Source organism: Carassius auratus, unplaced genomic scaffold (genome assembly GCF_003368295.1).
Source record: "Carassius auratus strain Wakin unplaced genomic scaffold, ASM336829v1 scaf_tig00012836, whole genome shotgun sequence".
Lineage (NCBI taxonomy): Eukaryota > Metazoa > Chordata > Actinopteri > Cypriniformes > Cyprinidae > Carassius > Carassius auratus.
Genome location: NW_020524333.1, coordinates 1 through 12,345, shown reverse-complemented (window position 1 = coordinate 12,345; position 12,345 = coordinate 1). Strand labels below are relative to the sequence as shown.

Below are 12,345 nucleotides of genomic sequence, written 5' to 3'. Positions count from 1 at the left end.
TTTCACCTCAATTATTTGCGGAATATTCAGAATGCCGAGTGGTCTAAAGCGCCAGACTCAAGACACATCCCCTTCTCAGTTGCTGAGGTTTCTGGTCTCCCAATGGAGGCGTGGGTTCAAATCCACTTCTGACAATGGTTCTTTGAAGTCAACTGACTTGAATCAACGTTTAGAGATTTAATTCTACAGTTTGGACACTTTCCTTCGCTTCTAACCAACTCTAGTGATAAAACTGTCCTTTCCAGCCTCCAAATGTAGCCTTGGGTTCAAATCGGACTTCTGACAAAGACTCTTTTGTAGTGAGCAGACTAGAAATACAATTGTAACTAATTATGAGACAATCAAAAATATATATATTTGGATCCTTTATTTTTTCCATCTGACCAACTTCACTGTGAGAATTGCACTTCAGTTATTTGGGTGAATATGTCAAAAAGGCACAGTGCTCCAAGGCGCCAAACTCAAGAATTTTCACCCCTCTCAGTTGCTGAGTTTTCTGATTCCCCAATGGAGGTGCGGGATCTACTCACACTTCTGACAAATGCTCTTTTGGAATGACTAGACTAGAAATAGAAATGGAATTAATTATGAGACAACAAATAATATATTTACATCCTTTATTATGCCATCTGAACAACTTCACTGATAGAATTGCACCTTCAACTACTTGCTGAATGTGTCAGAATGGCCGAGTGGTCTAAGGCGCCAGACTCAAGACACATCCCCCTTCTCAGTTGCTGAGGTTTCTGGTCTCCAAATGGAGGCGTGGGTTCAAATCCCACTTCTGACAGTGGTTCTTTTGAAGTCAACTGACTTGCAATCAACGTTTAGAGAGTAAATTCTACAGTTTGGACACTTTGCTTCGCTTCTAACCAGCTCTAGTGATAAAACTGTCCTTTCCAGCCTCCAAATGTAGCCTTGGGTTCAAATCTGACTTCTGACAAAGACTCTTTTGTAGTGAGCAGACTAGAAATACAATTGTAACTAATTATGAGACAATCAAAAATATATATATTTGGATCCTTTATTTTTTCCATCTGACCAACTTCACTGTGAGAATTGCACTTCAGTTATTTGGGTGAATATGTCAAAAAGGCACAGTGCTCCAAGGCGCCAAACTCAAGAATTTTCACCCCTCTCAGTTGCTGAGTTTTCTGATTCCCCAATGGAGGTGCGGGATCTACTCACACTTCTGACAAATGCTCTTTTGGAATGACTAGACTAGAAATAGAAATGGAATTAATTATGAGACAACAAATAATATATTTTACATCCTTTATTATGACATCTGAAGAACTTCACTGATAGAATTTCACCTCAACTATTTGCAGAATATGTCAGAATGGCCGAGTGGTCTAAGGCGCCAGACTCAAGACACATCCCCCTTCTCAGTTGCTGAGGTTTCTGGTCTCCAAATGGAGGCGTGGGTTCAAATCCCACTTCTGACAATGGTTCTTTTGAAGTCAACTGACTTGCAATCAACGTTTAGAGATTTAATTCTACAGTTTGGACACTTTCCTTCGCTTCTAACCAGCTCTAGTGATAAAACTGTCCTTTCCAGCCTCCAAATGTAGCCTTGGATTCAAATCGGACTTCTGACAAAGACTCTTTTGTAGTGAGCAGACTAGAAATACAATTGTAACTAATTATGAGACAATCAAAAATATATATATTTGGATCCTTTATTTTTTCCATCTGACCAACTTCACTGTGAGAATTGCACTTCAGTTATTTGGGTGAATATGTCAAAAAGGCACAGTGCTCCAAGGCGCCAAACTCAAGAATTTTCACCCCTCTCAGTTGCTGAGTTTTCTGATTCCCCAATGGAGGTGCGGGATCTACTCACACTTCTGACAAATGCTCTTTTGGAATGACTAGACTAGAAATAGAAATGGAATTAATTATGAGACAACAAATAATATATTTTACATCCTTTATTATGCCATCTGAACAACTTCACTGATAGAATTGCATCTCAATTACTTGTAGAATATGTCAGAATGGCCGAGTGGTCTAAGGCGCCAGACTCAAGACACATCCCCCTTCTCAGTTGCTGAGGTTTCTGGTCTCCAAATGGAGGCGTGGGTTCAAATCCCACTTCTGACAATGGATCTTTTGAAGTCAGCTGACTTGGAATCAACGTTTAGAGAGTAAATTCTACAGTTTGGACACTTTACTTAGCCTCTAACCAACTCTAGTGATAAAACTGTCCTTTCCAGCCTCCAAATGTAGCCTTGGGTTCAAATCTGACTTCTGACAAAGACTCTTTTGTAGTGAGCAGACTAGAAATACAATTGTAACTAATTATGAGACAATCAAAAATATATATATTTGGATCCTTTATTTTTTCCATCTGACCAACTTCACTGTGAGAATTGCACTTCAGTTATTTGGGTGAATATGTCAAAAAGGCACAGTGCTCCAAGGCGCCAAACTCAAGAATTTTCACCCCTCTCACTTGCTGAGTTTTCTGATTCCCCAATGGAGGTGCGGGATCTACTCACACTTCTGACAAATGCTCTTTTGGAATGACTAGACTAGAAATAGAAATGGAATTAATTATGAGACAACAAATAATATATTTTACATCCTTTATTATGCCATCTGAACAACTTCACTGATAGAATTGCACCTCAACTACTTGCTGAATGTGTCAGAATGGCCGAGTGGTCTAAGGCGCCAGACTCAAGACACATCCCCCTTCTCAGTTGCTGAGGTTTCTGGTCTCCAAATGGAGGCGTGGGTTCAAATCCCACTTCTGACAGTGGATCTTTTGAAGTCAACTGACTTGCAATCAATGTTTAGAGATTTAATTCTACAGTTTGGACACTTGCTTCGCTTCTAACCAGCTCTAGTGATAAAACTGTCCTTTCCAGCCTCCAAATGTAGCCTTGGGATTCAAATCGGACTTCTGACAAAGACTCTTTTGTAGTGAGCAGACTAGAAATATAATTGTAACTAATTATGAGACAATCAAAAATATATATATTTGGATCCTTTATTTTTTCCATCTGACCAACTTCACTGTGAGAATTGCACTTCAGTTATTTGGGTGAATATGTCAAAAAGGCACAGTGCTCCAAGGCGCCAAACTCAAGAATTTTCACCCCTCTCAGTTGCTGAGTTTTCTGATTCCCCAATGGAGGTGCGGGATCTACTCACACTTCTGACAAATGCTCTTTTGGAATGACTAGACTAGAAATAGAAATGGAATTAATTATGAGACAACAAATAATATATTTTACATCCTTTATTATGCCATCTGAACAACTTCACTGATAGAATTGCATCTCAATTACTTGTAGAATATGTCAGAATGGCCGAGTGGTCTAAGGCGCCAGACTCAAGACACATCCCCCTTCTCAGTTGCTGAGGTTTCTGGTCTCCAAATGGAGGCGTGGGTTCAAATCCCACTTCTGACAATGGATCTTTTGAAGTCAGCTGACTTGGAATCAACGTTTAGAGAGTAAATTCTACAGTTTGGACACTTTACTTAGCCTCTAACCAACTCTAGTGATGAAACTGTCCTTTCCAGCCTCCAAATGTAGCCTTGGGTTCAAATCTGACTTCTGACAAAGACTCTTTTGTAGTGAGCAGACTAGAAATACAATTGTAACTAATTATGAGACAATCAAAAATATATATATTTGGATCCTTTATTTTTTCCATCTGACCAACTTCACTGTGAGAATTGCACTTCAGTTATTTGGGTGAATATGTCAAAAAGGCACAGTGCTCCAAGGCGCCAAACTCAAGAATTTTCACCCCTCTCACTTGCTGAGTTTTCTGATTCCCCAATGGAGGTGCGGGATCTACTCACACTTCTGACAAATGCTCTTTTGGAATGACTAGACTAGAAATAGAAATGGAATTAATTATGAGACAACAAATAATATATTTTACATCCTTTATTATGCCATCTGAACAACTTCACTGATAGAATTGCACCTCAACTACTTGCTGAATGTGTCAGAATGGCCGAGTGGTCTAAGGCGCCAGACTCAAGACACATCCCCCTTCTCAGTTGCTGAGGTTTCTGGTCTCCAAATGGAGGCGTGGGTTCAAATCCCACTTCTGACAGTGGTTCTTTTGAAGTCAACTGACTTGCAATCAATGTTTAGAGATTTAATTCTACAGTTTGGACACTTTGCTTCGCTTCTAACCAGCTCTAGTGATAAAACTGTCCTTTCCAGCCTCCAAATGTAGCCTTGGATTCAAATCGGACTTCTGACAAAGACTCTTTTGTAGTGAGCAGACTAGAAATATAATTGTAACTAATTATGAGACAATCAAAAATATATATATTTGGATCCTTTATTTTTTCCATCTGACCAACTTCACTGTGAGAATTGCACTTCAGTTATTTGGGTGAATATGTCAAAAAGGCACAGTGCTCCAAGGCGCCAAACTCAAGAATTTTCACCCCTCTCAGTTGCTGAGTTTTCTAATTCCCACACACGGCGATAAAAAATCACGGGTCTAACAGTTTTGGTCGCTCCGTGTGTGGTGTGCAGCCACACGGCAATATCAACACATCACACACGAACCGATTTGACTCCCGAGCATTCCCAGGTCAGACGGGAAATCTCGCAAAATCCCTCGAGATCAAACGTGACTTTAGAGTAAACAATCATGGCGGACGAAGAGGATGCAGTGGCCATAGTTTGTGCTTTGTTTTTAACGGGGAAAAAAACATAAGAAAAATAAGAAAAGGCGATGGTCAAAGAGGTGGAGACGACGCAAGCATGGACTATACTTGCTATATCATGATATGGAGATAAGTTGTTGTTTTATCTCATAGAAATGTTGTTACGTACTACACAGATTAATAACCGTTGAAATAAACGTTCATATATTAGTTTCCATGTACTCTGGTGGACTGCAGTTGTGGATGTAGTTATGCCCATCGACTTTATTTGTATTTGTTATATTATATACACCGGCTGTTTTGATTTTGTTTCCCGGTACTATCACTGCCTCGTCACCTCACATTCTGATTGGCTACACGCCACAGTCCACAGGCTGCGTGATTGTTTGTCCTCGGGGGACACCACACACGAGAAGAAATCGGGCAAAATAAATCCAACATGTTGGATATCCCCGATTTGAGATCGGAGCGGTCCCGACATTCTTCCGAGCAGAGGAGATTAGTCTTAACACACCACACACGGCAGGAATATTTGATCAGATTATTTTACGATAATCGGAGCATCCTAAGATTGTCGGAAGGGCTGAATCGGGGCTAAAATCGGCCCAATTATCCTGCCGTGTGAACCAGCCTTAAGGCGCCAGACTCAAGACACATCCCCCTTCTCAGTTGCTGAGGTTTCTGGTCTCCAAATGGAGGAGTGGGTTCAAATCCCACTTCTGACAATGGATCTTTTGAAGTCAACTGACTTGGAATCAACGTTTAGAGAGTAAATTCTACAGTTTGGACACTTTACTTCGCTTCTAACCAACTCTAGTGATGAAACTGTCCTTTCCAGCCTCCAAATGTAGCCTTGGGTTCAAATCTGACTTTTGACAAAGACTCTTTTGTAGTGAGCAGACTAAAAATATAATTGTAACTAATTATGAGACAATCAAAAAAATATATATTTGGATCCTTTATTTTTTCCATCTGACCAACTTCACTGTGAGAATTGCACTTCAGTTATTTGGGTGAATATGTCAAAAAGGCACAGTGCTCCAAGGCGCCAAACTCAAGAATTTTCACCCCTCTCAGTTGCTGAGTTTTCTGATTCCCCAATGGAGGTGCGGGATCTACTCACACTTCTGACAAATGCTCTTTTGGAATGACTAGACTAGAAATAGAAATGGAATTAATTATGAGAAAACAAATAATATATTTTACATCCTTTATTATGACATCTGAAGAACTTCACTGATAGAATTTCACCTCAACTATTTGCGGAATATGTCAGAATGGCCGAGTGGTCTAAGGCGCCAGACTCAAGACACATCCCCCTTCTCAGTTGCTGAGGTTTCTGGTCTCCAAATGGAGGCGTGGGTTCAAATCCCACTTCTGACAATGGTTCTTTTGAAGTCAACTGACTTGCAATCAACGTTTAGAGATTTAATTCTACAGTTTGGACACTTTCCTTCGCTTCTAACCAGCTCTAGTGATAAAACTGTCCTTTCCAGCCTCCAAATGTAGCCTTGGATTCAAATCGGACTTCTGACAAAGACTCTTTTGTAGTGAGCAGACTAGAAATACAATTGTAACTAATTAGGAGACAATCAAAAATATATATATTTGGATCCTTTATTTTTTCCATCTGACCAACTTCACTGTGAGAATTGCACTTCAGTTATTTGGGTGAATATGTCAAAAAGGCACAGTGCTCCAAGGCGCCAAACTCAAGAATTTTCACCCCTCTCAGTTGCTGAGTTTTCTGATTCCCCAATGGAGGTGCGGGATCTACTCACACTTCTGACAAATGCTCTTTTGGAATGACTAGACTAGAAATAGAAATGGAATTAATTATGAGACAACAAATAATATATTTTACATCCTTTATTATGCCATCTGAACAACTTCACTGATAGAATTGCATCTCAATTACTTGTAGAATATGTCAGAATGGCCGAGTGATCTAAGGCGCCAGACTCAAGACACATCCCCCTTCTCAGTTGCTGAGGTTTCTGGTCTCCAAATGGAGGCGTGGGTTCAAATCCCACTTCTGACAATGGATCTTTTGAAGTCAGCTGACTTGGAATCAACGTTTAGAGAGTAAATTCTACAGTTTGGACACTTTACTTAGCCTCTAACCAACTCTAGTGATGAAACTGTCCTTTCCAGCCTCCAAATGTAGCCTTGGGTTCAAATCTGACTTCTGACAAAGACTCTTTTTTAGTGAGCAGACTAGAAATACAATTGTAACTAATTATGAGACAATCAAAAATATATATATTTGGATCCTTTATTTTTTCCATCTGACCAACTTCACTGTGAGAATTGCACTTCAGTTATTTGGGTGAATATGTCAAAAAGGCACAGTGCTCCAAGGCGCCAAACTCAAGAATTTTCACCCCTCTCAGTTGCTGAGTTTTCTGATTCCCCAATGGAGGTGCGGGATCTACTCACACTTCTGACAAATGCTCTTTTGGAATGACTAGACTAGAAATAGAAATGGAATTAATTATGAGAAAACAAATAATATATTTTACATCCTTTATTATGACATCTGAAGAACTTCACTGATAGAATTTCACCTCAACGATTTGCGGAATATGGCAGAATGGCCGAGTGGTCTAAGGCGCCAGACTCAAGACACATCCCCCTTCTCAGTTGCTGAGGTTTCTGGTCTCCAAATGGAGGCGTGGGTTCAAATCCCACTTCTGACAATGGTTCTTTTGAAGTCAACTGACTTGCAATCAACGTTTAGAGATTTAATTCTACAGTTTGGACACTTTCCTTCGCTTCTAACCAGCTCTAGTGATAAAACTGTCCTTTCCAGCCTCCAAATGTAGCCTTGGATTCAAATCGGACTTCTGACAAAGACTCTTTTGTAGTGAGCAGACTAGAAATACAATTGTAACTAATTATGAGACAATCAAAAATATATATATTTGGCATCCTTTATTTTTTCCATCTGACCAACTTCACTGTGAGAATTGCACTTCAGTTATTTGGGTGAATATGTCAAAAAGGCACAGTGCTCCAAGGCGCCAAACTCAAGAATTTTCACCCCTCTCACTTGCTGAGTTTTCTGATTCCCCAATGGAGGTGCGGGATCTACTCACACTTCTGACAAATGCTCTTTTGGAATGACTAGACTAGAAATAGAAATGGAATTAATTATGAGACAACAAATAATATATTTTACATCCTTTATTATGCCATCTGAACAACTTCACTGATAGAATTGCATCTCAACTACTTGCTGAATGTGTCAGAATGGCCGAGTGGTCTAAGGCGCCAGACTCAAGACACATCCCCCTTCTCAGTTGCTGAGGTTTCTGGTCTCCAAATGGAGGCGTGGGTTCAAATCCCACTTCTGACAGTGGATCTTTTGAAGTCAACTGACTTGCAATCAATGTTTAGAGATTTAATTCTACAGTTTGGACACTTTGGCTTCGCTTCTAACCAGCTCTAGTGATAAAACTGTCCTTTCCAGCCTCCAAATGTAGCCTTGGGTTCAAATCTGACTTCTGACAAAGACTCTTTTGTAGTGAGCAGACTAGAAATATAATTGTAACTAATTATGAGACAATCAAAAATATATATATTTGGATCCTTTATTTTTTCCATCTGACCAACTTCACTGTGAGAATTGCACTTCAGTTATTTGGGTGAATATGTCAAAAAGGCACAGTGCTCCAAGGCGCCAAACTCAAGAATTTTCACCCCTCTCAGTTGCTGAGTTTTCTGATTCCCCAATGGAGGTGCGGGATCTACTCACACTTCTGACAAATGCTCTTTTGGAATGACTAGACTAGAAATAGAAATGGAATTAATTATGAGAAAACAAATAATATATTTTACATCCTTTATTATGACATCTGAAGAACTTCACTGATAGAATTTCACATCAACTATTTGCGGAATATGTCAGAATGGCCCAGTGGTCTAAGGCGCCAGACTCAAGAAACATCCCCCTTCTCAGTTGCTGAGGTTTCTTGTCTCCAAATGGAGGCGTGGGTTCAAATCCCACTTCTGACAATGGTTCTTTTGAAGTCAACTGACTTGCAATCAACGTTTAGAGATTTAATTCTACAGTTTGGACACTTTCCTTCGCTTCTAACCAGCTCTAGTGATAAAACTGTCCTTTCCAGCCTCCAAATGTAGCCTTGGATTCAAATCGGACTTCTGACAAAGACTCTTTTGTAGTGAGGAGACTAGAAATACAATTGTAACTAATTATGAGACAATCAAAAATATATATATTTGGATCCTTTATTTTTTCCATCTGACCAACTTCACTGTGAGAATTCCACTTCAGTTATTTGGGTGAATATGTCAAAAAGGCACAGTGCTCCAAGGCGCCAAACTCAAGAATTTTCACCCCTCTCACTTGCTGAGTTTTCTGATTCCCCAATGGAGGTGCGGGATCTACTCACACTTCTGACAAATGCTCTTTTGGAATGACTAGACTAGAAATAGAAATGGAATTAATTATGAGACAACAAATAATATATTTTACATCCTTTATTATGCCATCTGAACAACTTCACTGATAGAATTGCACCTCAACTACTTGCTGAAAGTGTCAGAATGGCCGAGTGGTCTAAGGCGCCAGACTCAAGACACATCCCCCTTCTCAGTTGCTGAGGTTTCTGGTCTCCAAATGGAGGCGTGGGTTCAAATCCCACTTCTGACAGTGGTTCTTTTGAAGTCAACTGACTTGCAATCAATGTTTAGAGATTTAATTCTACAGTTTGGACACTTTGCTTCGCTTCTAACCAGCTCTAGTGATAAAACTGTCCTTTCCAGCCTCCAAATGTAGCCTTGGGTTCAAATCTGACTTCTGACAAAGACTCTTTTGTAGTGAGCAGACTAGAAATATAATTGTAACTAATTATGAGACAATCAAATATATATATATTTGGATCCTTTATTTTTTCCATCTGACCAACTTCACTGTGAGAATTGCACTTCAGTTATTTGGGTGAATATGTCAAAAAGGCACAGTGCTCCAAGGCGCCAAACTCAAGAATTTTCACCCCTCTCAGTTGCTGAGTTTTCTAATTCCCACACACGGCGATAAAAAATCACGGGTCTAACAGTTTTGGTCGCTCCGTGTGTGGTGTGCAGCCACACGGCAATATCAACACATCACACACGAACCGATTTGACTCCCGAGCATTCCCAGGTCAGACGGGAAATCTCGCAAAATCCCTCGAGATCAAACGTGACTTTAGAGTAAACAATCATGGCGGACGAAGAGGATGCAGTGGCCATAGTTTGTGCTTTGTTTTTAACGGGGAAAAAAAACATAAGAAAAATAAGAAAAGGCGATGGTCAAAGAGGTGGAGACGACGCGAGCATGGACTATACTTGCTATATCATGATATGGAGATAAGTTGTTGTTTTATCTCATAGAAATGTTGTTACGTACTACACAGATTAATAACCGTTGAAATAAACTTTCATATATTAGTTTCCATGTACTCTGGTGGACTGCAGTTGTGGATGTAGTTATGCCCATCGACTTTATTTGTATTTGTTATATTATATACACCGGCTGTTTTGATTTTGTTTCCCGGTACTATCACTGCCTCGTCACCTCGCATTCTGATTGGCTACACGCCACAGTCCACAGGCTGCGTGATTGTTTGTCCTCGGGGGACACCACACACGAGAAGAAATCGGGCAAAATAAATCCAACATGTTGGATATCCCCGATTGAGATCGAGCGGTCCCGACATTCTTCCGAGCAGAGGAGATTAGTCTTAACACACCACCAACGGCAGGAATATTTGATCAGATTATTTACGATAATCGGAGCATCCTAAGATTGTCGGAAGGGCTGAATCGGGGCTAAAATCGGCCCAATTATCCTGCCGTGTGAACCAGCCTTAAGGCGCCAGCTAAGACACATCCCCTTTCAGTTGCTGAGGTTTCTGGTCTCCAAATGGAGGCGTGGGTTCAAATCCCACTTCTGACAATGGATCTTTTGAAGTCAGCTGACTTGGAATCAACGTTTAGAGATAATTCTACAGTTTGGACACTTTACTTCGCTTCTAACCAACTCTAGTGATGAAACTGTCCTTTCCAGCCTCCAAATGTAGCCTTGGGTTCAAATCTGACTTTTGACAAAGACTCTTTTGTAGTGAGCAGACTAGAAATAATTGTAACTAATTATGAGACAATCAAAATATATATATTTGGATCTTTATTTTTTCCATCTGACCAACTTCACTGTGAGAATTGCACTTCAGTTATTTGGGTGAATATGTCAAAAAGGCACAGTGCTCCAAGGCGCCAAACTCAAGAATTTTCACCCCTCTCAGTTGCTGAGTTTTCTGATTCCCCAATGGAGGTGCGGGATCTACTCACACTTCTGACAAATGCTCTTTTGGAATGACTAGACTAGAAATAGAAATGGAATTAATTATGAGAAAACAAATAATATATTTTACATCCTTTATTATGCATCTGAACAACTTCACTGATAGAATTTCACCTCAACTATTTGCGGAATATGTCAGAATGGCCGAGTGGTCTAAGGCGCCAGACTCAAGACACATCCCCTTCTCAGTTGCTGAGGTTTTGGTCTCCAAATGGAGGCGTGGGTTCAAATCCACTTCTGACAATGGTTCTTTTGAAGTCAACTGACTTGCAATCAACGTTTAGAGATTTAATTCTACAGTTTGGACACTTTCCTTCGCTTCTAACCAGCTCTAGTGATAAAACTGTCCTTTCCAGCCTCCAAATGTAGCCTTGGATTCAAATCGGACTTCTGACAAAGACTCTTTTGTAGTGAGCAGACTAGAAATACAATTGTAACTAATTATGAGACAATCAAAATATATATATTTGGATCCTTTATTTTTTCCATCTGACAACTTCACTGTGAGAATTGCACTTCAGTTATTTGGGTGAATATGTCAAAAAGCACAGTGCTCCAGGCGCCAAACTCAAGAATTTTCACCCCTCTCAGTTGCTGAGTTTTCTGATTCCCCAATGGAGGTGCGGGATCTACTCACACTTCTGACAAATGCTCTTTTGGAATGACTAGACTAGAAAATAGAAATGGAATTAATTATGAGACAACAAATAATATATTTTACATCCTTTATTATGCCATCTGAACAACTTCACTGATAGAATTGCATCTCAATTACTTGTAGAATATGTCAGAATGGCCGAGTGGTCTAAGGCGCCAGACTCAAGACACATCCCCCTTCTCAGTTGCTGAGGTTTCTGGTCTCAAATGGAGGCGTGGGTTCAAATCCCACTTCTGACAATGGATCTTTTGAAGTCAACTGACTTGGAATCAACGTTTAGAGAGTAAAATTCTACAGTTTGGACACTTTACTTAGCCTCTAACCACTCTAGTGATGAAACTGTCCTTCCAGCCTCCAAATGTAGCCTTGGGTTCAAATCTGACTTCTGACAAAGACTCTTTTTAGTGAGCAGACTAGAATACAATTGTAATAATTATGAGACAATCAAAAATATATATATTTGGATCCTTTATTTTTTCCATCTGACCAACTTCACTGTGAGAATTGCACTTCAGTTATTTGGGTGAAATATGTCAAAAGGCACAGTGCTCCAAGGCGCCAACTCAAGAATTTCACCCTCTCAGTTGCTGAGTTTTCTGATTCCCCAATGGAGGTGCGGGATCTACTCACACTTCTGACAATTGCTCTTTTGGAATGACTAGACTAGAAATA

At 40.0% G+C, this 12,345-nt stretch overlaps 13 non-coding genes across 13 annotated transcripts; all 13 read left to right on the top strand.

Annotated features, from left to right (window-relative positions):
- The first annotated feature begins 678 nt into the window (after nt 1–678).
- Nucleotides 679–790, top strand: trnal-caa (transfer RNA leucine (anticodon CAA)). Its single transcript has 2 exons — nt 679–716; nt 745–790. It is a non-coding gene; the product is annotated as a tRNA-Leu (tRNA).
- Nucleotides 791–1,336: 546 nt separating this feature from the next.
- Nucleotides 1,337–1,448, top strand: trnal-caa (transfer RNA leucine (anticodon CAA)). The gene is made up of 2 exons: nt 1,337–1,374; nt 1,403–1,448. It is a non-coding gene; the product is annotated as a tRNA-Leu (tRNA).
- A 546-nt stretch (nt 1,449–1,994) lies between these two features.
- Nucleotides 1,995–2,106, top strand: trnal-caa (transfer RNA leucine (anticodon CAA)). Its single transcript has 2 exons — nt 1,995–2,032; nt 2,061–2,106. It is a non-coding gene; the product is annotated as a tRNA-Leu (tRNA).
- A 546-nt stretch (nt 2,107–2,652) lies between these two features.
- On the top strand, nt 2,653–2,764 carry trnal-caa (transfer RNA leucine (anticodon CAA)). The gene is made up of 2 exons: nt 2,653–2,690; nt 2,719–2,764. It is a non-coding gene; the product is annotated as a tRNA-Leu (tRNA).
- Nucleotides 2,765–3,310: 546 nt separating this feature from the next.
- On the top strand, nt 3,311–3,422 carry trnal-caa (transfer RNA leucine (anticodon CAA)). The gene is made up of 2 exons: nt 3,311–3,348; nt 3,377–3,422. It is a non-coding gene; the product is annotated as a tRNA-Leu (tRNA).
- Nucleotides 3,423–3,968: 546 nt separating this feature from the next.
- Nucleotides 3,969–4,080, top strand: trnal-caa (transfer RNA leucine (anticodon CAA)). Its single transcript has 2 exons — nt 3,969–4,006; nt 4,035–4,080. It is a non-coding gene; the product is annotated as a tRNA-Leu (tRNA).
- Nucleotides 4,081–5,919: 1,839 nt separating this feature from the next.
- On the top strand, nt 5,920–6,031 carry trnal-caa (transfer RNA leucine (anticodon CAA)). Its single transcript has 2 exons — nt 5,920–5,957; nt 5,986–6,031. It is a non-coding gene; the product is annotated as a tRNA-Leu (tRNA).
- A 546-nt stretch (nt 6,032–6,577) lies between these two features.
- On the top strand, nt 6,578–6,689 carry trnal-caa (transfer RNA leucine (anticodon CAA)). The gene is made up of 2 exons: nt 6,578–6,615; nt 6,644–6,689. It is a non-coding gene; the product is annotated as a tRNA-Leu (tRNA).
- Nucleotides 6,690–7,235: 546 nt separating this feature from the next.
- On the top strand, nt 7,236–7,347 carry trnal-caa (transfer RNA leucine (anticodon CAA)). The gene is made up of 2 exons: nt 7,236–7,273; nt 7,302–7,347. It is a non-coding gene; the product is annotated as a tRNA-Leu (tRNA).
- Nucleotides 7,348–7,894: 547 nt separating this feature from the next.
- trnal-caa (transfer RNA leucine (anticodon CAA)) lies at nt 7,895–8,006 on the top strand. Its single transcript has 2 exons — nt 7,895–7,932; nt 7,961–8,006. It is a non-coding gene; the product is annotated as a tRNA-Leu (tRNA).
- A 547-nt stretch (nt 8,007–8,553) lies between these two features.
- Nucleotides 8,554–8,665, top strand: trnal-caa (transfer RNA leucine (anticodon CAA)). The gene is made up of 2 exons: nt 8,554–8,591; nt 8,620–8,665. It is a non-coding gene; the product is annotated as a tRNA-Leu (tRNA).
- A 546-nt stretch (nt 8,666–9,211) lies between these two features.
- trnal-caa (transfer RNA leucine (anticodon CAA)) lies at nt 9,212–9,323 on the top strand. The gene is made up of 2 exons: nt 9,212–9,249; nt 9,278–9,323. It is a non-coding gene; the product is annotated as a tRNA-Leu (tRNA).
- Nucleotides 9,324–11,801: 2,478 nt separating this feature from the next.
- On the top strand, nt 11,802–11,912 carry trnal-caa (transfer RNA leucine (anticodon CAA)). Its single transcript has 2 exons — nt 11,802–11,839; nt 11,868–11,912. It is a non-coding gene; the product is annotated as a tRNA-Leu (tRNA).
- The last annotated feature ends 433 nt before the right edge of the window (nt 11,913–12,345 follow it).